We start from the raw sequence: 23,902 nt of genomic DNA, 5'->3' as shown, positions 1-23,902 counted from the left end.
ACAATTTCTCACATGTTAGCTCATGTCTAATGGGAAGTCAATGACCAGATTCAAATCTAATCAGATATTTCGTTTACAAGATCCTCAGCTGGCCTGATCCACCCAAATCACTGCTAAATGACTCTATACCTTATCTTATACCAAACTACTTATCTTATACCAAACTACTAAGGAGCTACAGTATGTTAAATTAGAATATTGCTCTGGATTTTGACCCAGACTGTGCCTATTGGAGCAAATTGCCCCATACTTTCCTGAAGAAAAAAAAGAGGGCAAGAGGTTAATCTCCTGTGAAGTTAAATTATGTGAAACTTAGCCAAGGGAGCTGGAGGGATTTTCTTTATGTGGGTCAGGCTGTCTCTGAGATTAACACAGAAAAAAGAAGGGGTTACATAGGCAGTTTTTTTGTATGTGTGTGCAGTGTGTGTGAAAAGTGACAATTTGCACCCACAAACTGTTACGAAGAATTTCGCTGGCACTCAGCAACCATCAGGAATTCCACTAGCTCTCGGTTGCATAACTGGGTCATTGAGTTACTCACCCATGAGGTCTTCCCACAGGATCCAAAGTATTTGAAGGGATTCCAGATCTACAGTATATGCAGGTGTGGATGAAGAGGGATTTTCGGGTGTGGGGGAGATGGATGGATAGGGAGATCTGACAGACTCATCCTCATGAGTTGAGTTCCATGTGGAGGAGGCAGCAAACATCTGGTGAACACCCTCTGGAAACTAAAACATGCACACACAAACATGCAGGGTCTTGGGCAATAGAAATAAAAATTGATGATCATGTTACTGCGGTTTAAAATGAATGTTTTTCATATTTTTTTTCATTCGTGTTTAATGTGGGAGGTGTCACAATGAGACAAAATGCAGACACATGAACTCTTGTTATTTTTTTTGAGTTTACTGGACAGATTCTCAAATAGTGATGTAGTTTTCTGTCTTAAATTTGCAGTCCATCTAATCACATTCCTGATATACAAGTTTTAGATCCATGTGTAAACTCAAGGACAATTTGTTTGTAGAAAATCTTGAAGAGGGCCAGAAGATACATTTACCTGATTGTTTACTCTCTGTTGCTAATCTCAGTATACATTAATCACGCGCTGGACCTTTCACGCAGTGAGTAGTGCTGCTATTAAAAGCAAAGAGAATGAGTGACACTGCTGCTGCAGTTGCTGCCGTGGGAAGGTTTCCAACGCAGTTGTTTCCTCACGTATGCCCACATGCTCGTCCTCTTACAGATCTGATGACTGGATCGAGTGAAGCCTTAGTTGTCAGTTGTTGCTTTACTAAATGATTTAAGCCAAAAATGCCATGTGAGCCTGTAAAGTACGCAAGTTTTTAAAAAGAAAAATCAATAAGGAAGATCTCTTGTCTTCACCTCTCCTTCTTATTCTTCTGTTGGTGAGTTGTCAGAACATCACCACTCCTTCCCACATTCTGCAAAACAACCAGCTGGTTAATGCTGCTCTTTTAATGTTATTGTCTTACAAAACAAGTATTTTATATAGTAATTTCTTACAAACTACTACACTGTGAATGATTGTCTTTCATTGTCTATTTTGATCAAGATCCAAATAACAAATGTTTTCTGTTAACAAAATTTAGAGGATTCTGTTCTTATTAGGGATGTATTTGATGGTAGGTTCAGTGCCCATAACTCTCTACACCCCTGCTTATGTTAAATCACCTGAATTAGTAGTAGTGGTAGGGGTACAGAACCAGAAAGGAGTTGATTTTATAAATAGAGACCTTTTTATTTGGTAATATATCCTCTCTCGCTCTCTCTGACCCAATATCTGGCCTTGGACTCTGACGCATGTTTTAAAGGGATTACAATCTGCTGGTTTATTTGCAGAAATCCAAAGTAACCAGCTGCCCCGCTATTTGTCGGAATCTGGACCAGTCAGACACCCCCCTGCAGCCCGTCTCTCTCTGCCAACTGCATGAATGTGCAGCGTTGAGTTGAGTTTTACTGCTGAGTGAGACGAGGGAAAAACAGACGAATGCATGCATGAATGCTGTTGTTTGGGCACCGACGTGCTGCTCAAATGTGAGGGCATTGCCAACCATTTGTGTGAAGGTAAGTCTCTTTCTCATACATCTATGATAGAAACTAAAGGATAATAGAGAGACTGCTGACACAGCCTGCCAAAAATACTGTGCCTGGGGAGGAGGTGGGGGGGATGCCCATGTTATTATTCTCTGCTATGTGCAACTCCAGATGTTTGGTTTATAGCACCAGCCGATTCTGTTTGAATGTGGAGCTCCGGCAGAAATGGTGACAAGGTCAAATGGTCACGAAGTCGCAGTGCGCTGCTTGGACGTGACAGGCGCATCACATCTCCAACAGTGCATAGTGTTGAAAGTGCGCCAGATGATGTATGACTACAGTCTTTTGCTTATAGCTATACTTGATATATGATATCAGTCTAATGCATGCATGCTGACTCGCAGTATCTCTCTGTAAATAATCCAGCATGCATGTTGTGATAGCTGCAAAGGAAGTTGAAAGCTGACCTCGCTTTGGACTCAAAGTTTCTGGGCCAGAGGTTGAGACTTGTGCACAGTCTGAGTTGAGACATCACAGCAGGTGATAGTGTGAGACTATAGATCCTCCTCACACACACACACACACATACTCACTTCACAGCAGGGGTCAGCATGAAAGAGCTCTGAGAATAGACCCCACTGAGCTAAAAATCACTACTGTATCATGTAAACACTTGATACTATGTTCTCACCATGCACACACGCACACACACACACACACACACACACACACACACACACACACACACACACACACGCCATCTCTCTCCTCAGTGTGCTTGATTCAATGTTGGCGGAGTGTTTGACGACCTTTTCAGTTGCTTTCTTATCAAGACAGGTGCTATTCTCACAGTGATAAGCTGCTGTGTTGTCAGTTTTCACTGCAGTAGTTTTTGGAGAACAACGGAGCTCAGCTACAGCACAGACGAGTAAAATGAACAGGCTTTGGATACATACACAGTACTTGTAAATCGGATCAGTTCATTTTTAGTTAGACTCTGCACATAAGATTTATTGACAATATGAAAAATATAGCCTAGAAAATAACTGGATATGTCCCAAACATTGTGCTTTTTTGTGTCTCTCTTGAACACCTGATCCCCTATAATGACCTTGTGTCCCGAGACAACTAGACAACTATAATTAGAAAGCTCTATCTCAAAAACCAGACCAGGGCAACAGACAGCACACAAGTATGTAGCAGGGTAATATGATGCACTGGAGTGCAACCAGGTGACTAAGACTGGTTCATCAAAAGCGTCATTATGTTTACAACCAGATGCCCTCTGGGACATGACATGAATTCTGATGAATCAGTGAGATTTGCTGAAAGGCAAAGCAAGAGCACAAAGGTCAATGAGAGTTGACTGTATTTTGCAGGGCTGCAACAATTTGTCGATTATTCTCTCAATTATCAGATGAATCGTTGAGTCATTTCAACCAAAACTATCAAACTCTCAAGGGATGGTAGTATTGATTGACCACAACTTTGGTCCAGATTCAAATATCTCAACAAATATTGGCTATTTATTATCTGGTTTGGCCATATTTGGCTTTTTTAAATGATTGTTTTTGTTTCCCTTACTTCTCTATTCTTTTTATTATCCCTAAAAATATACTGTCTCACTCAACATGTGAATTTAAGCACGTTTAAACACATTAAGTACGTTTAATCCTGAATGTATGTATGTGAATACATATGATCTATGTTTTATGTGTACATGTGCATTGTGACACTGCCGGTAAGTGTGTTGTGTGATGCAGCGGCTCGGAGCTCGAGACAAATTTCCCTTGTGGGACGATAAATTATATCTTAACTTATCTTATCTTAAAGCCAGAGGGAGCTTCAGTTGAGCGAACTGTCAATCACAGACATCAAAGCTACTATAAGTCTTCAAATCTTATTAACGGAGCAAAAATTTCCAAATTTAAATTGAGACCATAATGACGTTGAAAAAAATGATTAATTTAGTATTTATAGAGAGAAGTTGAGCCTTTTTAAATGGGAGTCATCGTTGCCAGACGTACGATAATTATCGTATTTGTACGATAATTTTGCTCTTGTAGGATATACAATGAATAATGCCAAAAGTCCCATAATGTGCGATAATTTGACCATTTTGTGACATTTAGAAGATCAGTCTATCTCATTTTAATTAATTTCCTGACATGATCAGGATAGTAAAATATGGATCTTATGTCTGTGTTTACGCCTCTCTTCTCAAGGGACGTTTTCATGCTTGTTGTGATGATGAAAGTGACTCACTAGCACAGCTGTCATTTGCATGAGAGATAGCTTACTGCTGCTGCATCCAGGAAAAAAAAGTAAAGAAAATGTATTTATTTATTGAACAGCAATGCTTTTGTTTTCAATGTTGGGACATTTTTATTTGAGTGAGTCCTGAAAGACTACCTCCTTCCACACACATATAACTACGTCAGCAATTTTTTTTTTTTTTAAGCAATGTGGCTAGATTTGTAGGCAGTGTCAAAAAAGTAATTGTCTCAATAAATAAGTTTTCTGAAATTACACATTTACGCCTATTTGTTCTCTTGGTTAGTACGATAATTTTCCTCAAAATAAGATAATTTTAAGCCTCTGGTACGTACGATACTTTAACATTGCACATCTGGCAACACCAATGGGAGTCAATTAGAGCCCACATCTAGTGGCTGTTGGTGGCATTTCACCTTTGACCCCGTTTCGAGACAGCAAATGTGTCAGATGTGTTTTTCATGTGCACGTCACACATAACAGATACGCTGTCATTGTAATCTATGCAGCTGTCTGCACCGGACACAAAACTGTTTTTTGTACCAGGCTGTAAACATGTTTATTTCTGCTGTAAAGTTGGGCAATTTGTCATGGGAGAATATGGGGATTGACTTGCTTTTGGAGTCAGCCTCAAGTGGCCATTCGAGGAACTGCAGTTTTTGTCACTTCCGCTTTGGCTTCATTTTTCAGCCCTGGAGGTTGCCGCTTGGTATTTGGCTCTGAGCGCTTCCAACATGCAGGTGACCTATGCTCAACACTGCACCTGAACGCCTCCAGTGCAGATACACAGACAGAGCACTGGTTGCTTTTGCTGCTCTGCTGACGGGCTGCTCACGCTTCGTTTGCTGTCTAGACATGGGGTTAAGGTACTTCCGCATTGGCTTCAACCTCATGCTGTGCTAGTGGCCACTTGGGATGAACTGTAATAACTTGGGTGCAGTGGTGGAAAGTAACATTTGAAAAAGTACATTTACTCAAGTACTGTACTTAAGTGTAATTTTGAGGAACTTGTACTTTACTTGAATATTTCCATTTGGTGCTACTTTATATTTTCTACTCCACTACATTTATTTGAAAGCTTTAGTTACTTTTCAGATGAAAATTTGACACAATGGATAATATAACAAACTTTTAAAATACAACACATTGTTAAAGATGAAACCACTGGTTTCCAACCTTTTTGATTTTAGTCGGGGTCACGTATCAGATGTGTATGAGTTGTTAACAGCTCCACCAAATACTGATTTTTCCCTCTAAAATTCTCACATGGTTTCATTTCAATAAATGTTCAAATGATCCAATATTTCTCCAAAAATCAAAGATTAGTAAAAAAAATCCAAAAACTGAAAACAGATTTGTGTATCAGAACTTTGTTTTTTCTTCTTTCCTCTCCCATTAATCATCTCACAACCCCTCAGATTCATCTGGTGACCCTTTGGAGGGGCCAAACCCCTAGGTTGGGAACCACTGGACTAAACTAGCTAACTGTGTATAAAGTAGTTCAAACCAGCTCCACCTCCTGCAGCTACAACAGTAACATGCTACTTACACACTGATGATTCAGTATTAATAATCTAATGATGTCATATATAATAACATATCAGTCAGAGGGACCAAACCACTACTTCTACTGCAATACTTTAACTACATCAAGGTGCTAATACTTGTACTTTTACTCAAGTAAGAGTTTTCATGCAGTACTTTTACTTGTAATGAAGTATTTTTTTTACATTGCTGTATTAGTACTTATACTGTACTTAAGTAAAGGATCTGAGTACTTCTTCCACCCCTGCTTTGGTGATTCCCTAAGACATAAACTAAGACATTTGGCATAGCATGTTATCAGATTGATTCTGTCAATCAACCAATCAATTAATCGACTTATCGTTTCAGCACTAATATTTAGTATGTGTGTATTTGCGTGTGGTCTGTGTAGGTATTTAGTTTGTTTGCTGTATCAGGTTCTCACACATAAACAAGGAAGTAGAGAGACTTAGAGAGCTCCTATAGTTGTCTGAAAGAAAATACTGACTTAAGCATATTTGTTCAGAAAATAAGTCTTGATTCAGATCAGTTTAGTTTAAATACACTGGAATGTGGTCTAATTAACTTTCCATAAGTAAATAAGCTTAAGTTTGCTTTTACATCTTGAATAAAGCATCTCACAGTCACTCACTTACTCACACACACATACACACACGTTTGTTGAGTTTATAGGAGGCAAATTGGGGTCAGTATGGCTTTTATCAACAAATATTCATGCAGGTTTGTATTCATCACATAATCAATACAGTACATTTCACAATGAAAGAATGTGTCAGCGCTGTGTTTCTGCATGAAGAATGGAAGGGTAAGAAAACCGTTTTTCATCAGGGGATGAGATTACATAACTTCCCCATGTTGGTTCAGGGAAACTCCTTGAAATAATCAGAAACATATGTTTGCCATTTCAGTCTTTCGAATAACGTTGGATCTTGATCTAATTTTTGCCAGTGGTTTTCTGTTGTAAACCACGTTCTGTCCACAAAGTGACAAAGTGTGTCAGACTGGAGTATCTAACTGAGAGTGGAGCTTAAGATTCAGGCAGAACAACTTGGAACAATTTGACACAGATACACGTCTCTGCATGTCTTTAGTAGGAGGCATTCAGCCATACTATTGTGTATCTGTTGAGTTTCTGTGGGAATATGATGTTTCTGGGTCACTGCCATTTCGCACTTGATACACCTAACATCACATAGTGTGAGAGCTGCCGTCATATTTGGCTCGATTAAAAGCAATGTTTGACATTTTGACTTATTCAAGTTCTTGCCAAGACTTAGATGAGAAGATTGTTACCTCTCATATATGTTAGATGTTAGAAGCTGGAGCTGGAGCCTTGTTGCCATGACAAGATACCCAGGAAATCACTGCTCCCAGCCAAGAAATAGTCAGACTCATATTACCCTGTAAAAACATACAAACGTCTATGGATTAAACAAAGAAGATAAAATTTGTTAAGGCTTCACTTAGACTGAAATCAGCCCTGAGTTAAAACAATGCAAGGGGCTGCAGTGGTGAGGTGAGATAATGAAATACAATCCAGGAAGTCCAGTTGGAGCTACAGATTAATGCGTTTAAAGGCTTATTACACCAAAACACCTCACAGCAGTTAGTAATATTCACAAAAAGGATTTTGCAACTCTGGAAAGTTATAACAGCAGCAACTGTGTTATCTTTTGTTGCGACAATTGTGAAATAGATAGACCAATACAACATTCACGCTACAAAGTAATCCACCAAGGAGCTTGCATGTACTGTATGTGACTGGTCATAATCATTCCTCCTGTTCATACTGACCATTAGAAGATCCCTTCATAATGCACTTACAATGTAAGTGATGGGGGCCAAAATCCACAAACCTCCTTCTGTGCAAAAATGTATTTAAAAGTTGATCTGAAGCTAATATGAAGCTTCAACTGTCCACATAAGTCAAATCATGTGGATATCTTTCAATGTTACAGTCTTCTTAGTCCAAAAGTTCCTCTTTTTGTTACTATACTTTCACTGCAGCTCAACAGGGAAACACAAAGAGGAAACTAGATGCTAAAAAGGCTGTAAATGTGGCAGATATCCACTTGATATGACTAACTCAGACTGCTGAAGTCTCATATAAGGTCAGATCAACTTTTAAATGCATTTTTGCACAAAATGACTGTGTGGACACACTGTGGATTTTGGCCCCCATCACTTACATTGAAAGTGCATTTAAAGGGGATCTTTTAACAGCCAGTATGAACAGGAGGAGTGATTACAGCGAGGAAAACCTCTTTCAGTGTTCATATGGACACTTGACTGTTGTTTTAAGATAGACTTGAAAAATGTGAGCCTATTGCACAATACGTAATTTCAGCTGCTGGGGGTCTCTCAATCAAAACAATAACAAAAGACAGAGTGTGATGACAGTGTGAAGTAGCAAGGGATCATGGGAGTTGTTGTCTTCATTGTTAAACAACCAGCTTCTCCGTGATAGCATTACTCCAGTGTTCATCGTTAAGGATGTTTTTACTGGGAGCCGAATTACCCGCAGAGGTCTCCTCCTCTCCAAAACAAACGGACCCGGTGATTACAGGTAAAAACACTGAATAAAGCAGTTTCACCAAATCAGTGTTTCTCCGACGATGTTCGGCGAGCACCGGACGTCCGGTACGGGCTGTTAGCTGAGCTGCTGCTAACACTTGTTCGGTTTATTGCTCTTATAACTTTAGATCCAGACATTCGGCAGGTTTCTAACGGGAGCCGAATTATCCGCAGAGGTCTCCTCCTCTCCAAAAACAAACGTACACGCAGATTAAAATCCGTGAAAATACTAATTAAAACTGTTTCACCTAAAAAATCAAAGTTTCTCTGACGATGTTCTGCGAGCACCGGACTTCCTGGGGGGGCTGTTAGCCGTGCTGCTGCTAATGCTGCCAACATTTGCCCAGTTCATTTCTCTGATAACTTAAGATAACAGTTTCTGTCGAACAACCACAACACCGATGCATTATCTTGTATGTGTGCAAGTTACTCTTCGGTAGACGCAATTGTAGCGGACAAACACAACGCTGACGCATGCATCTTGTGCACTATACTCTTTGGTAGAGGGGTCTGATGCCATAGACAGGCGACCAAATGAAACGGTCCGTTACCTTGATTAAAATTACAGATTTCTCTGGGTATGAAATGTGTTGGAAACTTTTGGGATAATGTAAGTACACAACTCAACAGAGTATATAACATAGGTCTAGTTGTTTTTAGAAATTTTAATGCGGAATAATTACATATTATAGCTTTACGGTGAACGTTGGACTCCATACGCCTCCTTCCTCGTATCTGGTTTGCTGATACTGTTGTCTGTCTGTGTTGACTGATGTGCACTGGGTATAATGGAATCATGATCAGGAGTAAGAGATTTAGGGAACTAATTGTAATTTTTCTGAACAATATTGCCCTTGCACTTGCACTTCAGCTGTTCGGCCAGCTCCTGCAGACTAAGCCTTCATTAAAATGTTTTTCCAAGAAAGAAATCAGATGATTTTGATACTGAGATGTATTTAGGAAATTTGTGTTGTGTGAGACGGAGCCAAGACCACACACAGAGCCTGAGTCGAGGGCTAACATTTACATGATTATGGGCACGAGCCTTTCAGGGTGATTTAGATGTCATGGCCTTATTTTCCGTACTTACAAGCACTGAATTGAACTGGCACATTTTCTCTGATGTGGGCTATCCACAGATTAATGAGATGAAACTCATCAAAGTCTGTATGAGTCACAGGATGAAAGAGTAAAAACGCTGGGACAGTTGAAAAAAATTCCACTGATTTTATAAAACTTTATTTCTGGGTCATTGTTTAGACTGGTATAGACTTCCCACAGTTTATGTTTTGTTTTGTTTTTTTTAGGTCTGCACAGCCACGATACTGAAGCCAGAGGAATAATATTGCTGCACTGCCTGTCATATTTGAGCCTGCTGGCTAAGCCATATCCAGGAAATTGCATTTGAGTCTTCAGATTAAGTTTTAGACGTGGTTGCATTTCTGAAGAACACACACACACACACACACACACAAACATCCATAGTCACTTTTTGAGGTTTGTGTTTTGATGATTCGGACAATATTACTCAACCAGGCTAGACTGCTTTATTTTCTAGACAACCACAACTTAATCAGCATAGTTGAGTCACCTAACTTGACTGTCTTACTTTCCTCTGCACCTTCGCCTGTGTCATGACAAGCTCATCTAACATGAAGGCTGACATGTTGTAAGACCTGCGACTCTGAAACCACATGGACATGCTACAGTCTCTGCCATGTTCAGCCTAAATTATTTAAAATATTGTCTATAATACTGTCTTCAAGGTAAATACTTTTTGTGGTTTGATATTCAGGCTCTTTTATCTGTTTCATATTTAATGTATCTTTATTGTCAAAACAAGTTGCTATGCACATGAGAAGTCAATTCATTGATTAGTCAGTTAATAGGATTTTTTAGATATCAAACATTTTGTCCACATTAGTAATGGTTTTAATCATTTTTGCAGTAAAAAAATAAGGAGGGAAAACTTAAGGATGTTCTTGCTTTTCTGTTTAATCGTAAATTACTTTTAGGTTTTTTGACTGTTTGTTTAGAGAAAGTTTCTGACTAAAATCCAAAGTAGTTTTTATGTAATCTCAAAGGGATTTTCCAATGATTTAGTTCTCATTTCCATGATGTAAGACTTCAAAGAGACCTTTTTTTTTTTTTTTTTTTTTTAAATGGTCAAAGTGTAAGCAGCAGAGATATCATGACTTTTAGTCCTCAGTATGTGTCAATCTCCCAAAACACTGGATCCTACAGTTCCCATAATGCATCTCAAAGGCATCTCTCGTTAGACCCTCCCTGCCTGGTAAAAGCCCATTTCTTTCAAACTCCATGTAACATTGTTTGTAACAAAGGTTTCTGTTAAAAATATTTAGTCTCCAAGCTCAAACTGAGATGACCCTGATGACATCATTAGGGTTATTTTTCATTTCCTACCTCATAAAACATTACTACCTGTTACAGATCATTGCTGCCACCAACCTTTGATATATTTAAAATGCCTCTGCTGTACTGTGTATCACATCATCCCCATGCTTGAGGATGGTGCTTTGCTCCTCTGTTTATTGTTAGCTATAAATACCAGCTACTGTCAGGTTTCCATCTGTAAACTGAGGTTTCACCTTTCATTGTGTTGCACACTGACCCCCGAGCCATGCAGGGACAAAATACACAACTAAAAACAGCACTGTGAAGAAAATAAAGCTCTGTCTCAAATGCAGAAATTTGACTTTAAATCAACATGTGAACCTTTTTTATATAAGAATTGAAAGTATTTATCGGTAAAAGGTCTTTAATAGAAATATTATAGCAGCATATCAGCAGAAAAGTGAAACTGAAGTTAGTTAGTTGACCCGTTAGTTGGATTTTCATTTCAAAGTGGTGACGCTCACATTCCACATGCAGTCAGTACATGCATGTGGCAGATGCATCTTAGTTAATCATATGGATGTCATATTGCCATGCGGTCCACATGCAGCTGAAGGATCTGGTGACAGCCCCTCAATTTACTTTATTTCAGCCTGTAAAAATACAGGGTGCTTAAAAAACGGAATATGGTTTGATAAAAGCATGTGAATAATGAATGACTTCTTGTTGCTTGGAGCTGTTTTCCACTAAATGTATACAAGAGAAAGATGTTTTCACTTATGTAGGCTGATTAGACCTCGTGTCAGGCTTGTGTGGGTGTGTACAGACTGGTTGACCTCCAAATCCTCTGATTTTCTTGCAATTGTTAAGGTTGGACAACTTCCATCTTTACTGTTATTTAGTGACCTCATGTAAATCCTAGCAGAGCTTCGCCCACCTTCAAGCAGAGCTCTAATCAGCCAGAATAAATGAAAACACCTGAGTTGGTGTGTATGGCCTTTAATAATATGATAAGACTCTTAGCATTGGTGGAAACAACAAGACAAGAAGTCATTCATTATTCAAATGCTTTTATCAAACCATATTCAATTTTTTAAGCACCCTGTATTTTACTTAAGTGAATTAAGTCTACTCAAGCCTACTAAAAACTGCTTTTGTAAAAGTACAAGAACTCTTTTGAAAACTACGCTGGATAGATGTTTCTTTATTCATGTTCATGTTACTGCATGAAAGGAGCAATGTGTCATTATATCATGACAGAAACATTTCAAATATGTACCAAATTTAATTGTAATCCATCCAATCGTCAAGATATTTCACTCAAAACCACAAATGTGAACTTCATGGTGGCGATATAGAGGAAAAGTCAGGAGATCGCCAGAGTATCGGGGACTATGAAAGTCTGTACAACATTTTGTGCCAATTATTCTAGTAGATGTTGAGATATTTCACTGAATAAGTGAAGATTTTTAGTGGATCACCCAAACCAAGACTAACAATTCATCAACAGCATGTATTTCTAACCACAGTGACCCCATCACTCTGAATAATTCACAGAACACACTGTCAACACTTTCATTTGAACTTCTTTTTGAGAAAGCATAGTTCATATAAATCATCAGTTACTCATCCCTGGAAGACGGCCAAAGTCCTTCACTGGTGACTTACTGTAGACTTGAAAAATCCTCAACCTTCGATTCTGGCAGCATGACTGTTAAAAATATATAAAAATATAATTTTATCGTCATCTTTTGTACTCATATTATAAGTTCGCTTCAATAACAACCTTGCATTTGTCGTCGTGGATGATGGCTTCAACAGATGGCCTCTGGGATCCAGACAGTAAAGCAAACAATTGGAACGGGTTGCAAACATGTCATGGTGTAATGGGCTGGTATCAGTGAGACTGGAAAACACAACTGGTGCCGTCTCACACTGCAAAAGAGAGAGAACAATTGAATAATGGGTTTTAAATGGGCAAACAGGATGTTAAATGGACATAACCACGCCATAGAAAACACGGTAATGGCAGCACTCCAATATAGTCCGAGAAAAAAAAAAGACCTTGCCCTCTGTTACCTCCATTTAATTATTTTCCAGATGAGAACATACCCACAGGATTGCTGACAGTCCCTGATAAGATAAAAGGATGGTCCAGGATGAGGACTGATAAGGATGATCTTTAAAAAAAAAAAAAAAAAAAGAGTGACAAGGATACTAAAAACACTGAAGAGAAGAGCAGATCCAAAGATGGTCATGAGCTGACAGCAAGATTTACTCACAGGACCAGAAGTGTCTTAACAGCTGAGACTGTCAACAGGGAATTCAGATTTCCTGAATTGATTTAACAGGTGATGCTATGGTATGTGGGGATGTACAGTGCACGTACAAAGAAAACATGTCTGCTTGCATGCAAACACACATTTATACAAATAACACACATGCACACACTTTAGAAGTACGGTAGATATATTGTGTAGCGTGCATATCGTGTGCAGGAACGAGCTGACACACAGGAAACCCCACATGCGTACATGCTGGTACAGACTGTACCATGATAAACAACAGCACAACAACCAAATATGCTATTAAAATATATCTTATCTGTACATCAGAAATTAATGTAACAGAATTCCTCTGCAAAGACCATTCATCATTAAGCTGCTGATGCTTTTTCTTGGTGGGGAAGGAAAAAGGATATGTACTCAAAATGCACTTCAAAGTACTTAAAAGACTGATGCACGCAAAATTGAACAATAAGCTTTCCAGAGTGGAAGTTCGTGAAGGACTCACAGTGTTTTGTAAAAATTTTGGACACAACTGCAAGGCTACAGGAAGAACATGTGATTCCTTAAAGAACAAAGCAATAACCAAATAACCTTGTGAAGTGAAATGATCTTCAAAACTTTTAATGCAGCTGGTTTTCTCTAGTTATTCATAACAATATGGAACAAAATCTCAGTAAAATGTGTATTCAACACCAAATTAAACACCTATCTGCTGTTTAAGTTGCATCTAATTTTCTTCCATGTACAATTAAAGTATATCAAAAGGCTTGCAACATAATCAGCTTTCAACTTGTAGAGGTGGAATTCACAGCAAACACATAAAGCTCAATATCGCAGTAACTCACCATCCAACAATATAGCTGTCTAAGCTTTGTATTATTGTAGCTTCCCTAGTTAGTTAGCTGCCAGTTGTCTTTGCAGATAAGTAATCTGGAAGTAGAACATTATTGAGGAACGTAAGGCCCTTAATGAAGCCTGTTTGTTCTTACAATTGTCCAAACAAGCTCCATAAATCAGTTTTAGGTACTACAGATAAATGATTTGTTGTGTTTTTAATAGAGGGAAAGAGCTCTGTCAGAGAAGAGCACTGTGGGAAAGAGAAACTCTCTGAGATGTCGGTCTGTTGAGACCAAAGTTTGATTGTACATGAAGCTGAATTATAACGTTTTTTCTGAATTGGACTTTTGCAAAATTGCAAGGTCTTGCTTAAGATTTGGGAAATGGTTGAATTTGATTATATTGTAAAGATATCGATGCTACTGTGTCCATCGTCTGTACCTTAGTTCCTTCATGGCAATTATTGTGAGTGGCGCAAATAAACACAATCATCCTACATTAGTCAGTTGAGGCTGTGACCATCATCAGGAGGAGGTTTGAGCGCAATTGTGAATAGCCAGACATGCATCTTACAAGCTTGTGAAAGTATGGAGATTATTGTTCAAATAACTGAGATAAAGAAACCATTAGAAACTGTGAGTCTGTGTGTCCTCAAGCCTCTATAAGATATAACTCAATAACAAGTCATATATATATATAAGTGTATATCAGAACTTAACATGTCTCAGCTATCTCATATGAATGGGTCCAATGCGGTTTGAACGTGCATACCCACATCTGCTGAAAGATGTTTTATTAAATCTTCTAAATGTTTTTTGGAACACCAAGTTTTAACATAGCCACCAGGAAACCCATTGAAATAAGTTAAATTATTTATCTGAGACGCTAACTTCTTAACTATTAATGAAAAACACTTGTTGTGACATCAATAATTAGGTTGATGTCTCAAAGATTCGACCTCTCGACAGCAGCAGTTTTCAGTGTGGATTTAACCTTTAACCCCAACTTTCTCTGGAACACTGAATTCAACCCTGTCATCAGGACAATACTGTTAATACACATGTTAAATTCAAGCACAACAGCACATGAGTGTAAAAATGAAAAGAACGCACACTGGCACCATCGTCCTCATACGCAGAACAAATTTTGAACTGTTACATAATTTTATGAGCATTTATTGGACGAACATTGAGAACTGCTTGTTGGCAGAAATGATTGATGTGAACTCTCAGCTCTTAGCTTCAAGGCCTGTTTCAGTCTTTTCTCACAGTATGTGATATAAAGGATCACACTTGTTTCTCTTTGCTGAAATAAAAAAATGAAGTTACTGATAAGTGGAAAATGCAAAGGGAGTTATCGAGTTTTATTCACCGTACATAATCCTTGAAAAAATAGAGAGGGCTGCATCTGAGCGATAAACGTTTCACTTACAAATTATAGGCTGCTAAATCTAAAGAACATTTGGCAACGATGCTTCATTTTTTAGATAAGTTTGTGCCCAAAATCTAAGCCTTTGTTATGAGGAGTGTAAAAATTGAAGGGTTGAACAGTGTAAATACAGCAAAGAGAAGTGAGATGTTCTTTTAGAGGTTTAGAGATTTTTTAAAGGTGAACAGAAAGAAAAAGAAAGCAAATACACACAAGAATCTCAAATATGTTTAAATGTAGATATATCAATGTACACACATGTATCAAGGAGAAGTGTTTAGTCCCTCTAATCAGTAGTTTATATCACAGCTCACGCAGGTGAATTCATCTGCTGACATATTGAGAACATCCAGATATCGTACTGAAAGGAACGGGCCCTCCACAAATTCCAAATCCCAATGGTTTTTGAGGCTTTTCAAAGATTTACAAGTTACAACAAGAATGTGAGCAATAACCCACCACAAGTGCAGAATTTTGGTACTAATCCCAATTCTGCAGTTGCTGGTCTCCCCCTAAAGAGGTGAATCCCATAATGGACTGCCTCAAACTCGGCTCTTGTCCTTAAATGCACCACTGGATTGAGAGGAATTCATTGTCTGTAGCAGATTTGTGGATCATCCAACGTGACAGGGATTTCATACTAGTACGTGACCTTTGCAGACCTCTCACAATCTTACACTCTGTTGGGAATTCGAAGGGGCTACCAAGGTAAAGATGAGGAGGGATTTCACTCTCTCAGACCTCCCTGAGGAGTTTTTTCTTTGTTTGCCCGTCTTCGTTGCGTCAGTCCAAAGCTTAATCCTTGAAAACGTAGCCATGCCTCAAAATTCTTAATCCCAAATGGGATTTACTTCACTCTCTGTGTGTCTCCTGAGCCATTTAGGGGTTGAAGAGGCCATCCATTGGAATTCCTTTTTCTACCGCTGTCCTCTTAAATCTCAGTATGTGGTCAGAAAGCCACTTCCAGCTCATTCATGTCATGCCCTCCGCCTCTCCCTGAGATCGCCTCTTATGCCACAGACTTCACAGGATACTCTTGAATTAGTATGATGTTTGTTTGCTCATAAACTTTGCGTTCTAAATATGGCACCAGAGGGAACTGTATGGGGTCAGCAGGAAGTTGAAGGAGTTGGAGACATAAGATTGTCCTCCGACAATAGAAATACCTTCAACCATGCATCAAAGGCCAGTGATTCTCCTTTACAATAACTTATGCGCTACTATGGAAAGATATGGGTTTATTAATAGGTTGATATGGCTGCATGTTCAGTTTTTGCACGCTGCAAATGACTCCACTGGATATAGGATGATATATTGTCACACAGGTGCCTCACAGAAATCAGTTGCTGGCAAAGACCTCAACCACAAATGCACCTGTTGATTTACAGTTGTTGAGACTGTTTTCACTGTTGCAGTTTGCTTTGCTCTTCATCATCTGCAGTCATCTTTCTTACATTTTCTTTTCTGTATGGATAGTGTTTGTCTGATGGAGGATGAGGAGGTACTTGCTGTTGCTGTGTTGTAGGAACCAATGTCTCTCTTCTGTGTTTTCTATGTCTCACTCCTTCCCTCTTTTCCTCTTATTTTCTTTCGCCCTCTCCTTTCACCCCGTTGTGGAAAAACCCGGCTGTGCCCCACTACACTGAGGAAGCTGCTGACTGACTTTTCCCTGTGGTTATACAAGTCAGTAAAAAGCCAAAGGCTCAGAGAAACGCAGAGAGTAGGGAGAGGGCAGGATACATTTTCAGCTGGTTGTGTAGGAAATAAAGAAGTTTGAATATGAATTATGGAAATCAAGTGCGTCTTTGTGTCTTTATACAAGCAGAGAGAGAGAGACAGTGGATCCTCAGTCTTGTTGGATCCAGCTCCTCCTCCTCCTTGTTGGGTACAGGTTAGTGAAGCAGCCAGACTAATGCTCCTTCACAGATGGTTTCTGTGCAAAACCACAGCAAGCTTTTTTTAGACAGGAGGGGGGGAGGGGGGGGGACAGGGTGTGGATGACTGTTTACCTACCATGACTATATGAGCAAACAGCAGAGATGGACGCTTAGTGTGTGCAGACTCACACGCAACACAAAACCAGCCATAAACATCGCCTCAGCGCGGCGGTTCAGACAGGCCCATGTGTTATGATGGAATTATACATGGGTGTCACTTCTCACAGACACTTCAGAAAACAGGCTGTACTTTAAAAGCAATGGAAGAGAGGATTGTAGCATGTTTACTTCACATGCTCTCCTTTTTTGGACAGATTTACAACAGGACTTTGTGTTGCATAATAGTACCAATTGATTGTACATTTTTCCTGAAGGGCTCTTGTTCCATCTCATGTAAAGGACAAGAATTCAACATTTAGAATTGCTCTTTGTGCGGAGAAAACTTGCTTTCACATTTTACACTGTCTTTCTTATTCTCTATTTGTGTTGTTTTGTCTTTGACTGAAAGCCATAGACTGTTAAACACAGTCGGCATTGACATTTAGCCCAAATTCATGTGGTGTCTTTGCATTTGTAAAAACACGACAGTTAAGTCTGAGTAATGCAGACATTACAAAGTTTGTTAATAGCTCCCTCCATGCCTGTTTCGTCCCATTTCCTCCCATGCATGCACACAAACAAGAGTGTTTAGCTGTGTAATTTGTGTCATAAAACTTTAAACTGTACTTCCAGGGTGGCACTGAGCTTTCGGGACAGAACACAAATAGCCCACTGCTACTGAAAGAGTGTTTGTATTTGAGGAATGTCTTTTTTAACATCTCTCTTGCTCCAAAAAGATGGACTGCTGTTTCTGGAAATCAACTCTCTGTTGTGCAAATCAACACAGAGCAGCATTGAATTAATACCAGCAGTCTTCTTTTACACACGCAGAGCAAGCTGACCAGCCAGCAAATGACTCTTAGATAAGAGACTGATTGTCTTCATACATTTCAGCGGCTGCTGGATGGCGTTTATATAAAACTTAAGGTCGGAGTGGTATTATTAGCCATGGTATACTTTAGTTATTTGTCATCGCTCTATCTCTCTGCTTGTGACAGTTGGTAATCACTGAAAGGTGAAGTTGTCATCTTTGCATACACATCACTAAGCTATATGGAAACACCCACTGTAGACAGCAAGTGAAGATGTTCGGGAAGTGGCAAAGCCAAGAGAAGAGAGTGTGGGGCTGAAGACAGAGACAGGGACAGAAAGGGGAAGGGAAACAACATAAACAGGACTGAGGCAGGAATCATGACAGTTCTCTCTGTAGACTTTATTGACAGCAATCATCAAAACAGCGCTGTAAAAAAATAAAAAACAAGGACACACAAGAATAATAACATAGAGTAAAAAATGTGAAAGGCACAGTAAAAGTATAATTATACTGTATATTATAAAATCAATTGACAAAAGAAAGAACTAGCCTGTAACTGACTGGAGTCCACTGCGTCTGTCTCTTTTTTTGGGTATGTCTTTTTATGTGCCAGTAAAGACTTGCGTCATCGCAAAGACAGATGGTGCGGAAACAATCAAAAAGCTGGCAGATTGTTAACAAATGACATTTTGATGCCATCCCACAACAAAATACTATGAAATTCTCTGCGCCTCCTCCCTCGACTTCATGTAAAATCGGAAATTCTGGTTTCAATGTGGTTGAACTGAAATTGTGACATTACTGGTATGTCTTGGTGAACACCACACCATTGAATATTGAGAAATACATAAATTCTCTAAAAGATACTAATTCTGTTACATGGTCAGTCGCTGAAAATGTGTTGAAATGACTTCGCAGTAAGCAGAAATTTAACTTTTACGAGGAGCACGTGAATGCAACACGAGTGCTATGAAGACAGAGAGGTTCAGACACAACAAGACTGCACAGACTCTGATGATAAAGGTAGGTTATCTCAGTGTGTTGAACTAAGGACAGAGTTAACTGACTTAAAAGTCACTGTCAACCTGCTAGGACCGTTATTTCTGAGGCGAAAGCGCTGTTTTCACTTGTAATTCACTGCAAAACTGACGGTTAAAAGCGAATTTGCTGTTAAAATAACGTTAACGGTTACTCGTTTAAGATGGAATTCTCTCTAATTTCGGGTTGGTGGTGCGACTTTGGTCGATTCTGTGACTTAATGTGATGTCTCTAACTCTTCCTGAGAGATAGAATTGAAGAAGGGTAGCGGTGTTTTGATGCTGGAAGTCCTGTGTCTTCTTTGTTTCCTGGGAATTAAATTTAGCGCCAACTTCGAGCGTGGTAAGTCCAGCCAGGGCAGCGAAGTTAACTAGCCGTACTGTTAAGCTTACCGGCGGGCGTTACAGTCACGGTGTTGTGGGTGAGATAGTTAGCCACATGTCGGCAAATGTTTAGTCTAAAAATAATATTTAGCGTTATTTTCACTGGTAATAAAATGATGAAATTGCTTCGTTTTATACGGGAGAAACCCCACACATGTTTCTTGCACATAGAAAACATTTAATAATATTATTTTATTGTCAACCAACATGTGACACGGTATTTTCTGTTCATTTTAAATAAATCAGATTGTGATGAATAACAGTATTGAATGCAGAATTTGACTCCTAAATGTTGCAGTTTTTACCTAATTTTTGGGATGGGAACCAGCCAGTCACATTAAGCTCCTCACCTATATTTAACGTGGTAATTTTCTTGTAGTATTTTTATATTTTAGACCAAGATCTTAACTCTCAAGTGCATTCACTCTGTTTTAAAGACCATATGGACCGCATGACTGTTGCTGTCTACAGAAAAGCACGTGTGTGACTGGCAGCTTTAATGCAGTTTTAGGCTATCACGTGCAGATAGTGGTTCACATGACCTGACAATAAGAGAGGAAAAAGAGGTAAAAAGTCCATTTAATGCTTCATAAGCATGCTGGTGATGTCACAAAACGGAAATGTGATGGGTTTCAACAGCAAGCACCAATGTAGCAGAGGAATCTGTGTCAAATCTGTGTTTGTCAGTCACTAATACGGTGATACGGCAATTACTAATGATAGTAATGATATTTATGTTTTTACCACTGTAGGGTTTGCTGTGGAGCATTTTTTTCCATTAATATGTACATCTTTTTAGGGTATAGCTGTGTTGTATCCTGTTAAAGTTCATTACAGGATTACTCTCACTCTCCTGAATGATAAGGGATGTATGTGACTCTGAGGGAGAAATGTGTTTTCTGGTTCGGCTCCATGTCACACGTGTCTGTGCTATTTGTGACTCTGCTCTTCCTGGAGCAAGGAGAGGAGCACACCAGAATGGTGGCTTTGTTTTCCAATGAACAGCTGATGGGACAGCAGCATCGACCCACCACCGCTGGGTGCCTATGAGCATCTGTTTTACATGAGTGGGAGTTTAGTTTTCCTCCACCTGTTGCCTTAGTTGACCGGTGTGATGCTATTGTCATCATTTTTGGCTGGTGGCAGCTCCTCTTGTGAAGATTAGATAAGACTAGACTGACTCATCAAAGGGAATATGAAAACCATGGCCTCTCCCAGTGTTAGTCATTTAAACCCAGAATCGCTGACTATAATGGAGTAGTGTTGAGTGGAGTTCCCAGTTCATCAGTCAGCTATTTATTCAGACTACTTGAACCAACTAAAAAGACAGGCAGCAGGAGATGGGCTTTGTTCCTGCTCTCTCGGAGTGGCGGGAAATGTTTTAGGGCATAAAGGGGGGGGGGGGGGGGGGGGTGAAGACAATGGATTTGGAGATCTTTTTTGCTCCCTCCCTCTATTGGTGTGGACGTGATGTGTTTTTTTTCCCTTTCCAGAATTTTCACCAAGGATTAGTTACCGTTATGCTGCTGTCATTAATGTTTCTTTTCCTGTCTCTGTGTCATTGTTTCCTGCCTGTTTTTTTTTTTGGTATTACCTTGATTACATCTGCGCAGACCTTTGTCTGAATGTAAGCTGCTTTGTCACAAAAGAAGAGTTTAATCATATGATTCACATAACCTGTCCAAGCTGAATAATGAGTAGAAAGCACAGTAGGTTCAGATTTCATCAGATATGCTCAGTTTAGTAGCAATTCATGTATGAAAAGAAAGAGAAGGAGTGGAGAGTGGTTTTCTGTGGTATGAAGCTGCACCCTGTTTCCATTCAGTTCTTCGTGCCTCCCCACAAAGGATGTTTGCAGTCTTGTTAGAGCCAAAATACTCCAGTCCAAATTTAAGATTCTCAAATTTAATTCTTTGAAATAAATCAACAGTTTTAGCTTATTGCCATCAGAATAAAAACATTCCAGCTGGCTATATTGATATAATTTGATTCCACTTAGAGAAGAGCCGTAAGGTTTACAATGAAGGATGCAGCGTCTTCTCTTTGTGATGAATTATCTTGCATATCTTGCAACATGTACCAAGCAAAGTTTTATGCTTTGATTGGATTTTTGCCCCCCAGCTTCCCATAAAACAACAAAAAAAATCAGTTCCACCAGTTTTTTTTTTTTTAGAGGTTTGTTTGGTTTTATTTTCATCAGTCTGCATGTTTCTTTGTCTATGCGGGTACAGCGTTACTTAGGCCTGCTGTGCCTTCCTTGTTTGCCGCTGAATATCTGAATGCCTCTGTGCCCATGTGTAAGTGATGAGTTGACTGTGTATTTGGCCACCTGTCAGGGTCACAGTTTGTGTTCCCTGAAATGAGCTTTGGTCATTTAATCTGTTTTTTTTTTTTTTTTTTTTTCTATCAATAGGATTTAATTTGGCTACCAGTATAAAGCCAGCGGGTGACATGACAGGCCTGTGAGGACAAGCCATTTGAAGGGATGGCTGCCGACTGTGAAAACAGCCTCCGACCAAACCAAAGTGCGTTTGTTGGAAACTTGTGAAATTTTTTTAGGCGCTGTTTCATTTGCTGCCATGGTAACTGGCTGCAAATACTATCAAAAGTCAGATCGACAATACACAGCCTGCTGGTGCTCAAAAAGGCAACCCGAGTCACCACAGAATGTGATGATTAGTGATTAGTGGTTGTCAGCTTTTTTTTTTTTCTCGCAGACTTTTGTACAAAACAAAGGAAGCAGCCCTTGCTTGCAGGTTTAGATGCATGATTGCTGCTGTTAATTTAAAAAAACAAATTGTGTTTTAACACAGAATATAGTATGGACTTTGTGCTAAGCTAATTTGGTAATTTGTCAGCACAAGTAGCTCATAACGTGCATTTCAAGGTTAGCTGATTATCTGTGAATCATGTATTGCCCATTGTAGCTCTGCAACGCTTCCAATGAACACTCTCAGGAAGCTGACTCAAAGTGTGATTTTAATGACAGTATTTATTTTCATCAGATAATTTGGCAGAGCGGAACTTGCGGAAGTGTGCTTTGCTTTTGCTGTCTTCATTTATCTCCAAACAGCTGACATTTCTCTTCCTGCACCTGCTCAAATACTGACAGTCTAATGTAACGTCGCTGTTATGTGATATCGGGTGCATTTGAATGGCAGCAATATCATTTTTATGGAAGTATTTTAATGATTATTAGTAGTTTATGAGCACAGTACTGGACTGATACCTGGGTGTGATTAGCTGAGTGAAGCTAACACGGAGCAATTTGTAGAAAAGCTCCTCTCCAATCACTTAATACACATCTAAATTTGATAATATATCAAAGCTATTTCCTTTCTCTCATTGCAGCTGTTGATCTCTATCACAAAGTTAATATACAGTAATGATTGGACTTCCCAGTAATCGTCTCCTTTTCAATAGTTAAACAAATTTGAGTGAATGAAAGAGTGTGAACATGATTACTTTGGGCATGTAATGAATGCATTACATGGCTTGATAATATTGAGTACGACAGATCCATATAGTGTTGTTGGTGCTCTAACGGGTTAAATCTACTGATCCGCTGATCTTTAAATGGTTTCTGCACTGGAGGCTTTGTGGTGTAACCACTGGAACCACAACTGAAGCAGAAATTGCTCATGAATCTCTCTTCATTATTTAAAAAACAGACAAGACATCTTGAGAAATAGCAGTTTCTCATGTTTTTCTCGATGGTAATATTTGAGACTTACATCGTTTTTTAAGGTTAGGCAACGGTCACCCACATGTTCCTCCATTTTTCCAGTTTGTCTGATCGTTTGCTGAAATGTGTAATCTTTCCTGTTCTGGCAGACCAAGGGCAGTCACTAATATCGTCCTTGAAAGAAGAACAGGGGCAAATGCAGTGTGAAATGAGAACCGAGATTGTAAAAGTCAATGTGCTGCAACGTAACTGTAAAGTGTTCTCGGGCAGAGCTGTTGAGCAAGCTGCTTTTTGTTGGTCATTCTAGGAAGGATGTGAAACTAGAAACCTGGTTGTCAGGCGCAGATGTGAACGGCATATGAATCATCATCACTGTATGGATTTATGAGTTTGGCATAGGAAACAAGGAAAACTTTTTAAATGGCATGACGGTAATGTTGTACTTTTGCTTCTACTTTCGATCTGATGATATTATTAGAACAAGAGGCCAGTTTGAGGATTGTCTGACCAACAGTCCAAGACCATGAAATATTCAATTTACTATAATGAAAGCCCAGGAAATGTCGCAAATTCTCACATTTGAG

The 23,902-nt window shown here is 39.2% G+C and overlaps 1 protein-coding gene across 3 annotated transcripts in view; it reads left to right on the top strand.

Annotated features, from left to right (window-relative positions):
- Positions 1–1,248: 1,248 nt before the first annotated feature.
- The window catches only part of LOC137197228 (equilibrative nucleoside transporter 1-like), a 43,098-nt gene continuing 20,444 nt past the window's right edge, over positions 1,249–23,902 (top strand). Inside the window, exons 1-2 of one of the 3 annotated variants that reach the window (XM_067610493.1) lie at positions 1,249–1,412; positions 1,867–2,091. The gene's annotated coding sequence lies outside the window, so the exon portion shown is untranslated. Of the gene's footprint in view, positions 1,413–1,866; positions 2,092–19,146; positions 19,236–19,290; positions 19,593–23,902 lie in introns of those variants that run through there. The other 2 variants (XM_067610496.1, XM_067610497.1) reach the window with 2 other exon arrangements.

This window comes from Thunnus thynnus, chromosome 14 (genome assembly GCF_963924715.1).
Source record: "Thunnus thynnus chromosome 14, fThuThy2.1, whole genome shotgun sequence".
NCBI classification, from domain to species: Eukaryota; Metazoa; Chordata; class Actinopteri; order Scombriformes; family Scombridae; genus Thunnus; species Thunnus thynnus.
This window is presented reverse-complemented; position numbering and strand designations above follow the sequence as displayed.